The 17,045-nt window shown below is 40.8% G+C and overlaps 1 long non-coding RNA gene across 4 annotated transcripts in view; it reads left to right on the top strand.

Annotated features, from left to right (window-relative positions):
• LOC121029925 (uncharacterized) overlaps positions 1 to 17,045 on the top strand; it is a 34,952-nt gene that overhangs the window by 6,260 nt on the left and 11,647 nt on the right. For 3 of the 4 annotated variants that reach the window (XR_005789982.1, XR_005789980.1, XR_005789983.1), the window contains one exon: positions 11,817 to 12,197. The exons of the other annotated variant lie outside the window; for it this stretch is intronic. This is a non-coding gene — a long non-coding RNA (uncharacterized LOC121029925). The remainder of the gene's footprint in view (positions 1 to 11,816; positions 12,198 to 17,045) is intronic. 4 annotated transcript variants of the gene reach the window in all.

The following is a 17,045-nucleotide window of genomic DNA, read 5'->3' as shown; positions in this document are numbered from 1 at the left end:
TATTCTTCTGTAATTCTTTTGAGCAAAGTAATCACTAGTAAGACAATAAAAATGTCAGTATATCTTGGAAGTTATTTCTTTATAAAACAAGAGACCTCTTGTTTTACGGAGCAGCTTTACTCTTCCAAATATAAAGTGCATCAGTATTTTGAGTTTTCTGTTTGAATTCTATACAGTATTAATACCCTAAATACGAGTGCTTTTAGGCCATGACAAAGTCACTCTGTGATAAAGCATGTGCATTTTGTTAATTCAGACCATGAGATTGTCCTGCAAAGAATTTCCTTTCACAAGTATTGATATGACCCATTTTGAACTAATCCTAGGAATATTATTAATAAGTAGCTGGATATAACTTACCCCCACATTCAGAAATTTGAAATGTAAATGATTTGCACCCCAAACATGGGCATTTCAAGAAAGAGATTCTCTCACTGGGAACTTTCATCAGAAAACGGGTGAATAAATGAGAAACTATAGTACAATGCTAACAAAAACAAGAAAGAAAGAAAGGAAGAAAGAAAGCTGTTAAATATTCTGATTTTGATAGAAAGCCCTGATGATCTTCATGGCCTGGTTTTGGCTCAGAGGACTTGAAATAATCAACCCAGGCGGGCCCCCCCCCCCCCCAGCCAAGGTGTTTGCCATGTTTTCTTAGATTTCAGTAATGGAAGGCTATGGGATTAGTGGCTAAAATGAAAACTTCTTCGTGTTTTGTTTTCAGTTCTGTTGACTTTTCCTCAGGGATTTTTTTTTTTTATCTCCTCTATTCTTGAAATGAAGATGAGAAGTTGTTTCCAGGAGTGTTAGGCATAATTTGAGTTCATTTCTTGCCCTACATGCAATTTCAATCTAGATAGTTTATTAGCTAATGAGACATAATGCGATTCCATTTGTCAAGATTAGATTTGTGGGGAGAATCACAGAAATATCCTCCCCTTTTACCCTTTGCATCAAAGTGATTATTAATTCACACTTGGCAGGGTGTTCTGCAAGGTCAGAAGCTTAGCAGAGCAGACTGGAAAAATGGCTCTGAGCTCGCTTGTTCACTTAGCTGACAAGATGGATGTAAATCAGGACTTGAAGAGGACTTTCCATTATTTAAATGGGAGAGAGTAATTTTCACTGGTTGGGTCTGACTGCTTAGGAAGCATAACACATTCCTTTTTGATTAAAACAACTCTGTGAGGGCAGTTTCCAAATTTTATTTCTTAGAATCAAGGGTCTCCTGTGTAGTGAGATGCAGAGGGAAAAGAGGAGACTCGGATGCCAATTCTGGCCCCTCACTTCCAACTGCTAATTGAAGCAGTTCTCCCTTCACTTTTTTTTTTTTTTAAATGTTTATTTTTGAGAGAGAGAGAGAGAGACACAGGATCTGAAGCAGGCTCCAGGCTCCGAGCTGTCAGCACAGAGCCCGACGTGGGGCTGGAACTCAGGAGCTGTGAGATCGTGACCTGAGCCGAAGTCGGACGCTCTACCGACTGAGCCACTCCCCTCAGCTCTTCTAAATAGTAATATGTTCCATTTGAAAACAGTACTACGGAATAGATTAGCTGTTTTAAAAATTATTTGGACACCTGGAGAGGGAGGTCTCGTTAAATGAAGAGAACAGCATAATGAGGAGTGGGGCTCTAAACCCAGATGTAGTAGGGCCTGCTAATTGTTCCCTCAAATTCATCCTCCCTTTTTTCTTTTTAATAATAAAGCCCTGAACTGCCTGCTCTCCTCTACAATCATGTAGCTGGTACAAGACCACCCAGCTAGAAGCTATATTTCCCAGCTTTATTTGAGCTAGCCCAGAGTCACATGACTCAGTCCAGCGCAATAAAGTATGAGCAGAAGTGATGTATGTACATTTTGTGTCACTTCTTTGGGAAAAAGAAGCTTATTGCCCTCTACTTTCTTTTGCCCCCTTTCCAGTGACTGGAACAGCCTCCTTAATCTCTAACATAGAAGCTATGCAGTGACGATATCAGACCGATCCCACCAGACCTTAACTGCTATTGAGCTATGACATGGGTGAAAAAAAAATTCCATGTAGTTGAGCCCCTATATTTTGAGGTTGTGTTTGTTTGTTTGTTTGTTTGTTTGTTTTAATAGTAGCTCAGCCTTGACCCAAAGTGATTCAACAAAGGTCATGCAAAGAGTTATGAGGTCAGTCTCATTAGAAAGGCTGACTTTCAAGAACTTAATCTTCGATGTAATTGAGTTTAATGTCATGTTTACTATGAAATAACATGGTATAGGAGGATATCACTCCAATCACTGCTGGATAGGCCGAAAGAGGTAGATTCCAGTCATTGTTGTTCTTATTATTTGAGACAGCACAGAAGAAAAGCAGGATTAAAGGCATAGGCACATCTAAACAAACAAACACGGGCAGAAATTAAGAAGTGGGAGGTAATATTGCAACACGAATGGCTGGCAGTTAGTGCCTACTAAAAGGAAAGCATGAAGTGAAGAGAAATTCAGGCAAAGTGGCAGCTAGGGGAAGTGTTCTCATTATTTATTAAGTACTTCTGTTGTATTTTTCCCTGTAAGAAGCTTCTGAGACTTAACAAAATAAGTTATCTTACTGACACTCTGGTGTTTTACATTTCCTGTTCCTTCACAGGCATCTTACTATGGTCTCTTATCCAAGGGTTTCTCAATACTCATGATACACCATTCCTCCTACGTCCTGCCATTGCCCCAAGCTGAACACATTGGAACTTGAACTCCCTTTCTTCTCATAGAGATTGCTTCCCTTTCTACTGTTATCTTGTCAATTTTTTTTTTTTTTTTTTTTTTTTGCCATTTCTCTCTAAGATTTTCTTTGGCTTTTCTTCCTTCTTCATTTGTTTAGCCAATGTCAACATGTCTTTCTTTTCTTCCTTTAGACTAGTTTTTAGACTCATCAATTGCTCTCTGTTCTCACACCCACCACTGGGTTTCAGACCAGAACACGTCAAACCTTGGATATAGCCCACAATCTTCTACTGGGTCTAATTGATTTAGTCATAACTAATTTCTGTTGATTCTTCCGTGTCAAGATCCGAGGAATTGCTCTAAAAGGTGCTTTTAGCATTTCACTTCCTTCCTCAAGAACCCAGAAGGGTTGACTGCATTTGCCTATTGCCAATAACCCCTGTTTACCTTCTTGCTAGGCCTTCCATGAAATGACCCTGGTAAAATCATTCTGGGGTAGTAGCTAAGAGCACAGGTTTCGGTGTCCTTATAAACCGGTTTCAAATTCTAGCTTCACTACTTATAGACTCTGTGGTTTGGCCTCAATGGATTAAGCCTCAATTGACTATCTGTAACTGATGGTAATACCTCCTGGTAAGGCTTTCTGAGGTGTCTAAGATAGCTGTAAGACGTGTGGAATAGCATACAACACACAGTGGGCTTTTGATTCATTTATTTATTTTTATTGTCTGGTCATGCTCCCTCTGCCCCTGTCCTCTGTGTTATAGTCCTTGCTTTCACGCACAGTATCTGCTCTCTCTTTTTATTTTTCATTATTTTCTATTTTTTAAAATGCTTTATTTATTTTTGAGAGACAGAGAGTGATCCGGGGAATGGCAGAGAGAGAGAGGGAGACACAGAACCCAAAGTAGGCTCCAGGCTCTGAGCTGTCAGCACAGATCTTTTTTTTTTTTTAATTTTTTTTTTCAACGTTTTTATTTTTGGGACAGAGAGAGACAGAGCATGAATGGGGGAGGGGCAGAGAGAGAGGGAGACACAGAATCGGAAACAGGCTCCAGGCTCTGAGCCATCAGCCCAGAGCCCGACGCGGGCTCGAACTCACGGACCGCGAGATCGTGACCTGGCTGAAGTCGGACGCTTAACCAACTGCGCCACCCAGGCGCCCCATCAGCACAGATCTTGATACGGGGCTCGAACCCATGGACAGTGAGATCATGACCTGAGCCAAAGCCGGACACTTAACTGACTGAGCCCCCCAGGTAGCCCAGCATCTGCTCTCTTACTTCCTTGGTCAGTGCCTCCCCTTATATTCCCAGTGGTAGTCATACAGTGTTTCCTCGTACAGTCTTCTCTGAATTCCCTTTGTTTCTCTCATTGCCCAATATGTTTTCATTTATTTTCTTCAGCTGCAGACGAAGTGCTTCCTGAGGGACAGGAATCATTAATGGGCTTTTTTTTTTTTCTACTCTCTTCAGCACCTGGCTACTGTTGGTCACATATCATCTGCTCAGCGTCTAGTAATGAAGGTATTGAGATAGATGAATTCGCAAATATCATAATACAACGAACTCTTCAAAATTACTATACTAGGAACAATTGTGGAGGGAACACATGTCCTAAAGTCGCCTTGATGTTGTTGTGATCCCGCTGTGCCCTTTCTTTATACTATTTCCCTTGTGACATGACTGAACTTGAGAATAATTCATAATATGGTGAAGAAGCTATGGGAAGGCTCTTAGGTGAAGGTGACTGAGAGAGGATGTTGAACCTGGGAGTTGAAGGGAGAAAGGGGCAAAGGGCAAAAGAAAAGATACTAAATTGAGAGAAAGAAATGAAGGTAACATAAGTAAGAATAACATAGGAGACTAATTCACCATTATGCGTAACCATTGATATCAGCGGTATCATCAGACTCCAATCATAAGCTTGAAAAATAGGCATTAACAAGCCCTGTATAAGTAAAATCTAAGGCACTTACGAAAATCTATGTTAAATCTAAAAGCTTGCATTATGAATGAAAGTTTATTGGCCACCATTGTCCCAGACACATCATGCTCCCGGGAGTCTTAGAAAATCTCCTGATCCCAGTCCAAAGCTGAGGTTCTCTAGGATACCCAGAGCCCTGCAGGTCTGTGAGGGCTGGATGACTTTTGAGCCCCCTCATCCTAGGGCTCCAGGTTAGACTGGCATCAGTTTATCAGAGTCCCCAGCTTTGGTAGACTCTGGGCTTTGCCTCCTCCCTCTCAGTCTCTAAGGCTACCAAAAGCTCAGCTCGTTTTGCTACTGTTTTATTTTTTTCTAGATCGGCAGATGACTTTGGCGCAAAAGTGGCTTTACATGTTGGCTTTCCTTCTCAGGGATCTTGTCTTTTAGATTTTGGTCCAGTAATTCCTCAGCATCTTATTATCTCTTTGATGTTTTTAAGAAGCAATTATTGTTTTTATTATTATCATAAATATTTTGTTCAGCAAGTTTCATTTGTTCTCCATAAAAGTGTAGGTCTGAATTATTTCAATTGTAATTATTAGAAGGAAGCTTGTCATTGCATTTTATAGTTGCAGAAATTGACGTGTAAAGAGACTTACCCATCCAGTAGAACCAGAATTTCAATCCAGTTTGTTCTCATCTTAAACCTCTTGCTCATTTTGCTCTGTCATGTAGACTGACAAGTGAATTTGGTAAAATTTGGCTATAAGTCTAATGTATTGGGTAGAAGTTACAGGAATCAGCTATCTGCCTTTATCTCACTTTTAGCCTTGGTTTGCAACATTCCCTCCTCCAACAATATTAGTTATTAAAAAGATAAAAGAAAAAAAGATTGATAAAGCCTGCTGGCTGTTGCTAACTCTATACATTGTGCCTCAAAGAAAACTGGGGTATTTTCTTTTTTATCATGCACCCAGGTGGCAAAATGATGGAATCTATCTCCAAAGGGCTTAAAGTGCTTAACCAACGTGATCTCATTAATCCTCACAACACGATCTTAATGTTTCTGTTTTATAATGGGTGCAATTTACCAGTAGGAAGTAATTAACTTGACTCAAATCTTGATTTTAAAAACTCTTCTTTTTGGATCTCTTGATTGTTATACACATGTCTGGGGCTGCCTCTCCGTATTAACTACAGTGTGGTTTATTTAGAGTGACATTCACAAGTAAGACTTTAGGGGAACACTTCGTAAAACCCAAGGTAAATGATGTTAAAGGGATGGAGTTAAAAGGATGTGTTAAAAGGATGGTGTTCGGGTGGTACTTCTAGGTTTGGGATAGAAATTTCTTCTAGTCTGATACAAAAGGAAACAAAGAATTGGAGGCAACTCACCCATATATCAGGCCAACACCACAACATTACCTTTCGATAAATGTAGAAAATCGTCATTAAAGGGCTTCTGCTTCAACTATATGGACAATTAGGACTATACGGTCCTAATTCTGTGCTAGAACAAATGGTAAACTATTATACACTTGTGTGCATGATGCTTGCAAACAGAAGAATTAGACACTTCAATATTGTTTCTTATAACCATACCAAGGAGACCAGAAGCGCAATCAAAGATTGACAGAGTTCACTCGAGGGCAGAAAGTTTTTCACACTCCTGAAAAAGGTCAATGAAAATATTTTCAGCCAAGTTTAAAAATCACACACCCTCTTGTTTAAAGCTTGCTTACGTGCCTCGTATCTACACACCAGAAATGATGCATACCGGAATCAGAACTTTATCCTCGACCCCCACTGAACTTTGGACAGGAAAGGTCACGTATCCAAAGCACGCAGAAGCAGGAAGCTCAGATTGCCTTTTTGCCACATCCCGGTAGTTGCAGAGAGAAGTTTTTGTTAGGAGAGCTGTAAGGTCACAATGGGGCAGCACTTGAACTTTGTCATGCTTATGCAGCAAGAAAAAATGACTGCTGGTCTGATTGGGGGCACCTCTAACAAAGGTGACCCGAGTTAAATATAAGGAACACAATTAGAGTAGCATGAAACACATCAGCCAGACGTTTTCTATAGCCAGAGTCCACGACGATCATGTGCTCGTCAGTATTTGTGGGCATGATAGCTTATGCTAGAGCAAAACCTCACGGTGAGATGGGGATTTAAATAGCTGATTATGGGGATTCATGGTTAGACTGCCATTTTATCAGGCAATGATGCCTTTTGTTTCTGTCGTCAGGGTTATGAGATGTTTCTATTCCTCAGAAAAAGCTATTTTGCTACAGGACATTTCTGAGTTCAGATAATGGCCTCTCCAAGAAGCACACGGAGAGAAAAGATGACTTCATGTCAAGACGAGGCTTTGGGAATAAACCGAAGTCACTGCATGTTTGCATATTAATGAGGGGGAGCAGGTGAACATTAACAAATGGAAGCACAGAGGGTGGCTGGTGAAATCGCTAGGGGCTGTGCAGGCCCCAAACGATTTGCTATTAAGTACAAGCTAATGGAGTGATGCTTTAGATTCTACCAGCATAAATGATCCATAGGAAGCGAAGAGCTAGGAGTACTCATTTTCTTTCCTCTTTATAGTATAATATTTCAGCTGGCATTACGATAGTAATCAGTGATGGGGTTATTAAATAGAAGTAGGGCTAATTTCAGCATAAAGCAGAACCGTAAGAAGTTGCTAAAATGCTAAGAAGTGTTTTCCTTTTAATGTCGTTCTGTGTCAGAATAGCATCACGAAGAGCACAGAGTTAAAACAGGCTACGGGGTCAAACAGCCTGGGTTCAAGTTGGTCTCTGGTATATCCCAGCCCCGGGACTACCCGGAAGTTAGTCACTTGCCCTCTCTGCAACTCCGTTATCTGTAAAGTGGGTGGTAATACAGTATTCCTGTCATTGTTATAGTATAATCTTAAGTAGGTAATTTTGTACTGTAAGCAACATAAAAATCTGTGGTAAAAAAATGAACTTCTGGCAGGGCGCCTGGATGGCTCAGTCGGTTAAGCCTTGGGCTCTTGACCTGGGCTCAGGTCATGATCTCATGGTGTGTGAGTTCGAGCCCCAAGTCGGGCTCTGTGCTGACCGTGTGGAGCCTACTTGGGATTCTCTCTCTCCTTCTCTCTGCCCTTCCCCCGTCTCTCTTTCTCAAAATCCGTAAAATCAACAAGTCAAAACATAAACATTTTTTAAAAAGTAATTTTTACCAAGAGACTTCTAGTTTCTGTCTTTTAAGTAGCAGTTTTCTGGCACATTTAAAATATTCTCTGATATATGCAAATCTTGACTTAGGCACATTCCAGAAAGCCTGGTGTCTGGCTTTTGTCCTCTCTCTTGTCCTATCCAAAAGCCTTAGCTCAGAGCTGGGAGTCCCTAACAGGAGACTCAGTCACTGTGGCAGAAAGGTGAGCTTTGGAAAGGGAAGTTCTTTAGTTCATTTCCGTTGGCTCCTGGGAAGCCCACATGGGAACAGAGTTACTCCACAGGAGGTGCAGATGAACCTATAAGGTAGACGTGGGTAGGCATTTGGGAACTTGAGTAGCGCCTGGAGAAATTTAACCAATCTCCTATTCTCTGATATAAAAATGATGTGGCTATATTATAGGGTAGAATTCACAATTCACCTAAAGACTTTAAAGTAATCAGGTGTTTGAGGTGGGCATAATATAAAATGTAAAATGTAGAAGTATTCCTCCCTGACATTAAGGTACTGCAAAGAAATTACAGAGAAAGACAGTTGGTTCTGTATTCCCAAGATCAGCTGCACCCCCCACTCCACAATATAAGACTAATCTTAGCTTGATCAGCCTCTTGGGAGAGTCACCTTAAGTAACTAGTCTTTGACTACTTTTCCATAGGAAAAGTAAGTTTTTGCTTTTTATCAATTGTGTTTTGAAAGCTAACCTGGTCAACTGAATTGTTATTAATTACTGGTGTTATGTTTCTAACTTAGCGGTTACAACATTACATATATAGTTTTCTCATTCTCTTCCCCCTCCTCCTCCTCCTTTTTGATAACTAACCCAAGAATTAACATTATCTTGGTATTTATGGGAAACATAATTTGGCAGCTAAGGCGATATTAGGCAGCTTTGGCCTTTGAACGTACAATTCATGAATTTTAGACAGATATATTAAAGAAGAAAATTTCCTATTTGAAAAGCTACACAATTTTAATTAGACTCTACAATAGTTTTCTTAAGTTTAATTTTGTTTTTGAGGTAGTAAAAGAAAATAAAAACTGGCAAGTAAGTCAGCCCCTTTGACTTGACACCTTGGATTATATTTGTACAACGTGAAATTTTTTATCACATTGGACCCATTACTTTATTGAGCTATTTTTAAACAACTAGGAGCCTTGAGTTTTAAATCTATATAAAAAAAAAGAATTTATTTTAATGAATATAAATGGACTAAAGCAGGAATTAGCAAACTATAGCCTTTAGGCCAAATGTGGCTTGTTTGAGTACAGTATAAGAGTTAAAAATGGCTTTTAAATTTTAAAGTGTGGTAAGAAAAACAAAGGACAATATGCTACAGACACTGGATGTGGTCTACAAAGCCCAGAGTATTTATTATCTGGCTTTTTACAAAAGTTTGCTGACCCCCAGTCTAAAGGATTACATGATATATTGTTTCTAACTCCTATTAATGCTGTCCTAGTCCTTTCCAGGACTCACTGTTGTTTGATTGTCCAGCCTCTTCAAGGAGTATGGCTAGAGTTAATACACATGGAATCTGAGTTCCCATAGAAAAAGCTGTGGCTTTTCCTGATTATTTCGTAGCTGAATACAGTAACACCATAAATTCAATTCCTGACCTTTACGCTAACTGGAATTAACCTTCCCCGGTCTTAAGTAGAATCTTGTTTTCTGGCCGCAATTATTCAAGAATAATTCTCATTAGTAGGTGGTAAAGGACAGCAACAAGACGGAAGTTCGGAATACTAACTAGTCTTCAAATTATATAAACACAGGGTGTAAAAAAAAATCCTCTTTTTAAGGAGAAGGAAGACAGAAACTCAGGGGTTAACCAGGTGAAGAAAAAGTGTTTTTGCTTTTAAAATGGAGGTAAAGAAAGACAATCCAATGTTTAGGGAGATCGTAAACTGCTACTTGTATTGCTTTTTTCTTAAGTGGAAATATACATGTGAAAAACACCATTCTCTTCCTTCAGGAAAACAGAAAACCAATTCTCAATTAAGCTCTCTCTCTCTCTCTTTTGTGACCAGTGGTGATTTACCCCTCACAGTCCAGGACATGGGTTCCTGCTGACATTCTGGCCACAGATATCTGACCTTAGTTTGTACCATTTCATGCATAGAATTCCTTCCATTAACTGAAAAAAAGGCAAACAATCCAGTGCAGATCAAAAGCAGTAACTAAAGAGAATACAGTCTAGAGCAAGGAGATTTTGACACAAATAACAATAATAATAAAAGGGTCAGATTAATATTGTAAACTGTTATCGACCCCCATCACTTCTGCGAAAGATTATTTCTGGAAGTTCTCCAAAAATGTCCATGTTTGTTTAAAAAATAAGAACCTAAAAATCATTTTATGTATGTGTACTATTAAGTTTTATTCAGTTATTGGTTAAAACTCAGTTCATTCCTTTTGCAGTTCTCACTGCCCAATTATGTTCTCCTTTTGACGCTGGTCTTAATGCAGAAATGAAGAAACAAAGGATTAGGTTAACAGTTTTTACATGGACAGACAGAATTTGGGCAGGTTCCTTGAAATTCCCTTCAGACTTTGTGGGAATGGTACAATCAACCACAAAGCCATTCCTGGAATATTTCCTCTTGTTCAGCTTTGAAAGATTTTTGGTTGTCCCATGGCCTTGGAGAAATGCACGGTCTCGTTTCCTTGCTAAAGGGCCCCTTCCCGTGGTGCTGGCTATAGTTCTGTGCTGACCTTCGATGGAGGGTGACATCTACTTCCTGGCCATCAGCTAGCAGCATCCTCGTCCCTTCAAGAAAGCAAATCTCAGGGAATGGATAGCCAGGCGAAGGAAGTCAGGAAGAAAGGAAGAGACTGTAGCAAAATGGAAAAAAAAAAATAATAAAATAAATAAAATAAAGCAATTTTGGTAACTTCAGGAAGAATACCATCAAAGCTGCAGGTTCTGATCTCTCCCATTTATTACCAGATACATTTTCAGATACGAATATTGCTAGAGAATGACTGATTAGCAAATCAGCCACTCCTTTTCTTTAACACACGATGCCACGTGACGTCTAGCACGTGGAATCAAGAGATTTGGATCTGGAATCAAGAGATTTGGATCTGAACCGTTCAGTAGTTGTTTCAGTAATAGTACCTCTGCCTGAAGATGTGTGGGATAGTCTGTTCTCTTTCAAGGTTAAGCTCACCCTTCTTTATCCTCTTCAGACATTGATGGGAAATCGGAAGTTTGGAAGTGGGGGATTTACAACAAAAGTGCTAGACGAAACCCTGCTTTTTGGGGCGCCTGGGTGGCTCAGTCGGTTGAGCATCCAGCTTCGGCTCAGGTCGTGATCTCGCGGTCTGTGAGTTCGAGCCCCGCGTCGGGCTCTGTGCTGACATCTCAGAGCCTGGAGCCTGCTTCAGATTCTGTGTCTCCCTCTCTCTCTGCCCCTCTCCCACTCATGCTCTGTCTCTCTCTGTCTCAGAAATAAATAAACATTAAAAAAATTTTTTTTAAATAAAAATGAAAAAAAATAATAAAAACCCTGCTTAACTTCAGTTATCCCAGCGTTCTCTAAATCTATTTAAATACCAAAGTCTCTTATAAAAAAAAAAAAATAAGTTTAAAAAAATAAATAAATACCAAAGTTCCCCTCTGCAAGTATCTCAGATATCATCTTGCAGAAGTGGAGTTCTACAGAAGACATTTTAGAAAACGCTGGCCTAGCAGGATATCTGTGGAGTCCTCAGACAGAACTGAGCTTCATCCTAGAACTGCCTCCTTACTTGTCATATGACCTGAGGGTGCTTTCAAGCTTCACTGAAGCTCTTTTTGATTTCTCTGTAACACGGTTGGTTACTATACAGAGATGCCTTAGGGTGACCCTTGGTGATCTACGCCCTCGTATGATCTCCTCCTCTTGAATGTGACCGGCGTCTAACCAATAGAAAATGGCAAAGGTGATGGGTCGTTGCTCTCCTGATCCTGCTTCCTCAGGCGCAGACACATCCTTTGTCTTCGCAGACTGGAGAGAGACTCTTCCGCTGACCTTGAAGGAGTAAGCTGCTACCACGTGAACAGTTGAGAGACGACCGCGTGGTTTGGCACAGTGGGCAGCTTAAAGGATCTGAGGCCTCAGTGATGAAGTAGCAAGAACATGAATCCTGCCAGTACTTTGGCGTTCCTGGCCACTCTGGCCAACTGCAGGCCCTCGTTTGTGGGGGCCCACCTGGTTCACACTGACCTCACAGACAAGCAGGGCAGGCTGGCAGATTTTGAAGGAAGGGCATGCTCTGTTTTTTCTCTTAAGCTCACCGACAGAACACTCCCTCTTCCTCCCAAGCAGGGGCCTGAACAGGGCCAGAATTGGGGCAAAGCCAGCGCAGGGTCAGAGTCTGTCTTGATGTAAGTAAGATTTTGATATTTTGTTCATTATAGGGTTATTTTTTTTTTTACATTCATTTCAATTTTTTTTTAAAGATGTCGCATTAAAACTTTTTTGTTTTAATTGAGTGTTTTTGGCACCTTCCTAGATTTTGTACCTGAGGTGAGTGAGTCACTAGCATCACCCTAGTCCCAGCCGTGCAAGAAGCTTGCAGGATAACATTAACAAAGGCCTTTCCAGATAGAAATATAAGGAACACGGGATACATTTCTACGTGACTGGATATTTAGTAGCTGAATCACCCATACCCTACCGTGACTGTGTGAAGTTACTCAAATAGTCTCAGAAACTTTTATTTCTTTAGTCAGTATGTTGGATTTCTGTTATCATAAAAGGAAAAACAAAACTAGCATCAGAGGTGCTAGAAAGTGATTGTAATGTTCAGTGAAGCAACGAAATAAAGTTGGTTCTAATGGTCTTCAGAATCCAGTTGTTCTCGAAGCAAATACTTGCTGTGCCTTGTTTTCTCTTCCATTAAGATGCAGAAAATATCTGGTTACATAAGAAATATGAAAAATGTAAGCACAGATTTGGATTTGGGAAGCTTAATGCATGAATGTATCCAACTAAGTCTTGAGGTTATTATGTCCATCAGAAGGATTGCCTGTTCTTTGACAAGTGTGAGCCTGCCTCTGGAATTCGCAACACATTCCAAGAAAATCATATCCTAACCGGTTTGTTGTTTACCCTGAAGAGGGCATTTTTGCACCTCATTTTTCAACTCTTTAGTTTGTTTACATTGAGGCAAAACATTCTCACACAGGAAGAGACTAGATAACTCTTTCTCACTGGAAGAAGGCTTCTCTTTTCAGGGTCAGGAACTTTATGTCTTCAAATTTAATTATCGGGAGATTGTAGACCGGTCCTCCAGGCTACGTGTCTGTGTCTCTGACCTTTCCAAGGGCACAGTGCCTCTAGGCATACCACTACATAGGCAAAGGATGGAGTCTAACTTGAATAGCCTTGTTAACTTGTCTTCTGATGCTGATACAGAGATTCTCATCAGAACGCATTTGGGTGCCTTTGAGAGAGCTCAGTTCAAAAAGTGGAATAGTCTAGCATCAAAATCCTTACCCAATTAACTATGACATCTTAAATTCTCCCAGCCAGACCTGTAAGAGAAAGCCTTTTACATTTACACAAGACGTAAGCAAGTCCTTGGACCAAGTTCATCAATTTCGTAATTTTGTAAGCTCTGACAAATCGAAAACATCACTTCTGATTTATAGCTTACCTTTAAGGAAGATCTACTGTCATGGCCGTTGGGCACATTTCAGTCAATTACAAAAACTTAATAGTTTAAAAGAATTTTCCCAAGTCTCTAGCTTTGTTCTGGATGGCTTTCACTAACTGAGCATTTTAATGTGGTAGCCATTAGCCACAGGTGACTACTGAGCACTTTCAATGACTAGTCCTCTGAACTGAGATGTACTGCAAGTCTAAAATACGCATGAGATTTTAAAGACAGGAGAAATGATACTATTTTGAATACAAAGGACTAGATAAATATGTATTATCAACATTTACTTCACCTGTTTCTTATTACTTTCTTAAATGGTGCCACTAGAAAATTAAAAATTACATACGGAGCTCACATTCCATTTCTATTAGACGGTGCTTATCTAGATGCCTTGGAAGCGAACATCATGGAAGGAGACTCAGGAATACTTTGTGCATTTATACTTCCTTTGAAGTACTCCAGAAACAGCATTCATTTACACAAAACCCCTGTGAGATGGATGGAAAAATGCCTCTTACTAGCATTTCAAGGAAAATAACTTCAAAGGATATTGTCATCATGACTATGATTCATAAGTAAGCAAAAACTTTGAGTTCATGCTTCAGAGAATAAAGCATTCGGGGTCAGCTGTTTCCCTCACTCGTAACTCTTTCTCAGGTCCAGCTGAAACCAGAAAAATCTTGGGGTGGGAGTGGGGAGTGGTGTGGATTTGGGCAGTGACGTGTAGGTAGTAATTTTCACAGGAATACCTGGCAGAGAGTAGGTTTTTAAGAAGCGTTCGTTACGTTGACAACAGGGGACTCATGAATTTGGATTAAAAGCCTCATGTTGCCAAATTGCATCTGGCTGGCTGGAACGCCGTGGTGCGACATGGCAGTTCAACACCTTGTTGCAAGGCCAGTCATTCCTGTCCCTCTGTGGCATGGTGAGGCTGGGTCTAGTGCCAGCACAGAGTATGGGGTCCCTGGGCGAATGGCAGGCGTGCAGAGTCTGAAAACAGTACAGAGACGTAAAGTTCTGAGAGGCTAGAAAGGGTGAGGGGTCAGAGGTCGCCATACATCAGGAAAACATTAAAAATGCATGTTGTGACAAGAATTCAAAGTGTTTCCAGCAGATGAGCTTCAGATTAGTGAGAGAACTGCACCCAGAGGTCAGTGTAGATACAATATTGAACCTGACAGAAGAGTGGGTAATGGAGCTATGGGTTAAGCCCTGCAAAGAAAAACTTGGCTCAGCCAAGTGCCTCTGATCTACTTCCTGCCGGAGCAGTGACTGGTTCCAGGTCATATGTAGGTCCGAATGTTTCAGTGCCAATCAGGGCTAATGTCACCTGATTGCAGATGGGATGATTGAGTAGCTGAATGTAGGTTCCGGGAAACTTTTTAAGGGTTTGGAATTTTGCCCTTTAAAATGTGAGCCAAGCTCCTTTAGTTGCTCTGATGGGAGGAAAAGGGCCAGAAATGAGGGGCTTTGATACTCTCCTGGCTCTTTTCACCACTGATTAAGAAAGAAAAACTCAGGTGCCTGGGTGGCTGAGTCAGTTACGCATTTGACTTCGGCTCAGGTCATGATCTCATGGCTTGTGAGTTCGAGCCCCGCGTCGGGCTCTTTGCTGATAGCTCAGAGCCTGGAGCCTGCTTTGGATTCTGTGTCTTCCTTTCTCTCTGTCCCTCCCCCTCTCGCACACACTCTCTCTCTCTCTCTCTCTCAAAAATAAATAAACATTAAAAAAAAGAAAGCAAAACTCTCCTTTTCCAACATTACTAGGCATAAGCTACTAAATGATCTAGATGTACAGTTAAACACCCCCCCCCCATTTCTTTCTAAGTTTTTTTCAATGTTTATTTATTTTTGTGAGAGACAGAGCACAAGCAGGGGAGGGGCAGAGAGAGAGGGAGACACAGAATCCAAAGCAGGCTCCAGGCTCCGAGCTGTCCGCATAGAGCCTGCTGCGGGGCTCGAACACGTGAACCACGAGATCATGACCTGATCCTGAAGTAGGACACTTAACTGACTGAGCCACCCAGTTGCCCCAACACCCTCCTTTTCTTTGTTTTCTTTGCCTACTTGGAGAAACAGAAACAAAATTAAATGTTTGGCACATAGGAAGTTATCGTATGTAAGGGTAATCTGCCTTCACTGTCATAGTCTACCAAATGAGCTTAGTTGAAATGATCTTGTCTCAGAATGGTTGTAGGATATCAAACTTGAAAGCTGGTCTTTATAACTTTGATATTGTAATGTATAGATGAGGCCCAGAAGAGTAAATGCCTTTATGACCTTGTGATCCCAATCTGGGTTGAAATAAAGGCTTTGGTGACGTATTGATTGATTGATTGATTGATTTTTTAAGATTTCTTTATTTTTGAGAGAGAGCGCACAAGAGAAGGGGCCGAGAGAGAGGGGAGGAGAGAAGATACGAAGCAAAGTGGGCTCTGCACTGACAACAACAAGCCCGATGTGGGTCTCGAACCCACAAACCGTGAGATCATGACCTGAGCTGAAGTCGGTCGCTCAACCAACTGAGCCACGCAAGTGCCCCGGTGACATGTTGATTTTGAACAAATGGCACAATTGATAGTTGAAGTAGCAATTGCCTAAGAGATGTGATCACTCTGTTGCTCCGGAGAAACCCAAGGGATCTTTGTGCTATTATTATTGGTTTGAAATCAAATTGGTGACCCTAGGTAAGCCAACAGAAGCTCTGAAACCATCATTAATAATTAAGTGATGGAGTCCAAATTATAAGTGGAATCAATGTCTTCTTTTCTCCAAGAATCGGAATCATACTGTTTTTCCTAAATAACTGCCGGACACAATTGGTTTCTCTTAAAAGATGAGCTTGTCTTTACCTCCTTACCAGTGAAATGGTGAATCATAAAAATAGTTACAGCTCTCAGATCTGACAGTTTAATACTTTTCTTCAGTACTGGATTTACTTAGAAAAGGGACATCTTGGGGCGCCTGGGTGGCGCAGTCGGTTAAGCGTCCGACTTCAGCCAGGTCACGATCTCGCGGTCCGGGAGTTCGAGCCCCGCGTCAGGCTCTGGGCTGATGGCTCAGAGCCTGGAGCCTGTTTCCGATTCTGTGTCTCCCTCTCTCTCTGCCCCTCCCCCGTTCATGCTCTGTCTCTCTCTGTCCCAAAAATAAATAAACGTTGAAAAAAAAATAAAAAAAAAAAGAAAAGGGACATCTTCAAATTCTTGGCTACGGAACATCTGAACAAGCACAAATACTTCTACAACCCATAATTGCCAGTTTGGACCAAAAAAAAAAAAAAAAAAAAGTATGGCTTTTTGTGGATTAAAGACTTAGATTTCAAGCAGCGACTGCCCCCCCCACCCCAATCTCCCACTACCAAATCCAGCAGTCTTATAAATACAACGTAAATTTGCATGAACTATAATTACTGTGGTCAATTATGCTATAGCAAGCACATAGTTTTTCCTCAAACATTTTCATAAGCAAGGAAGAAACTGCCTTTATGACTCATGTTTAGAGATGGGCCAACAAATTTGGGTTATGTGAGAGCTGACTTGTTTTTTTTTTTTTTTTTTCCCTGCACACT

The sequence above is a fragment of the Herpailurus yagouaroundi genome, unplaced genomic scaffold, assembly GCF_014898765.1.
Source record: "Herpailurus yagouaroundi ecotype Mexico unplaced genomic scaffold, PumYag 139, whole genome shotgun sequence".
NCBI lineage: Eukaryota > Metazoa > Chordata > Mammalia > Carnivora > Felidae > Herpailurus > Herpailurus yagouaroundi.
Note: the sequence above shows the minus strand (reverse complement) of the source record. Positions and strands in the feature narration are given on the sequence as shown.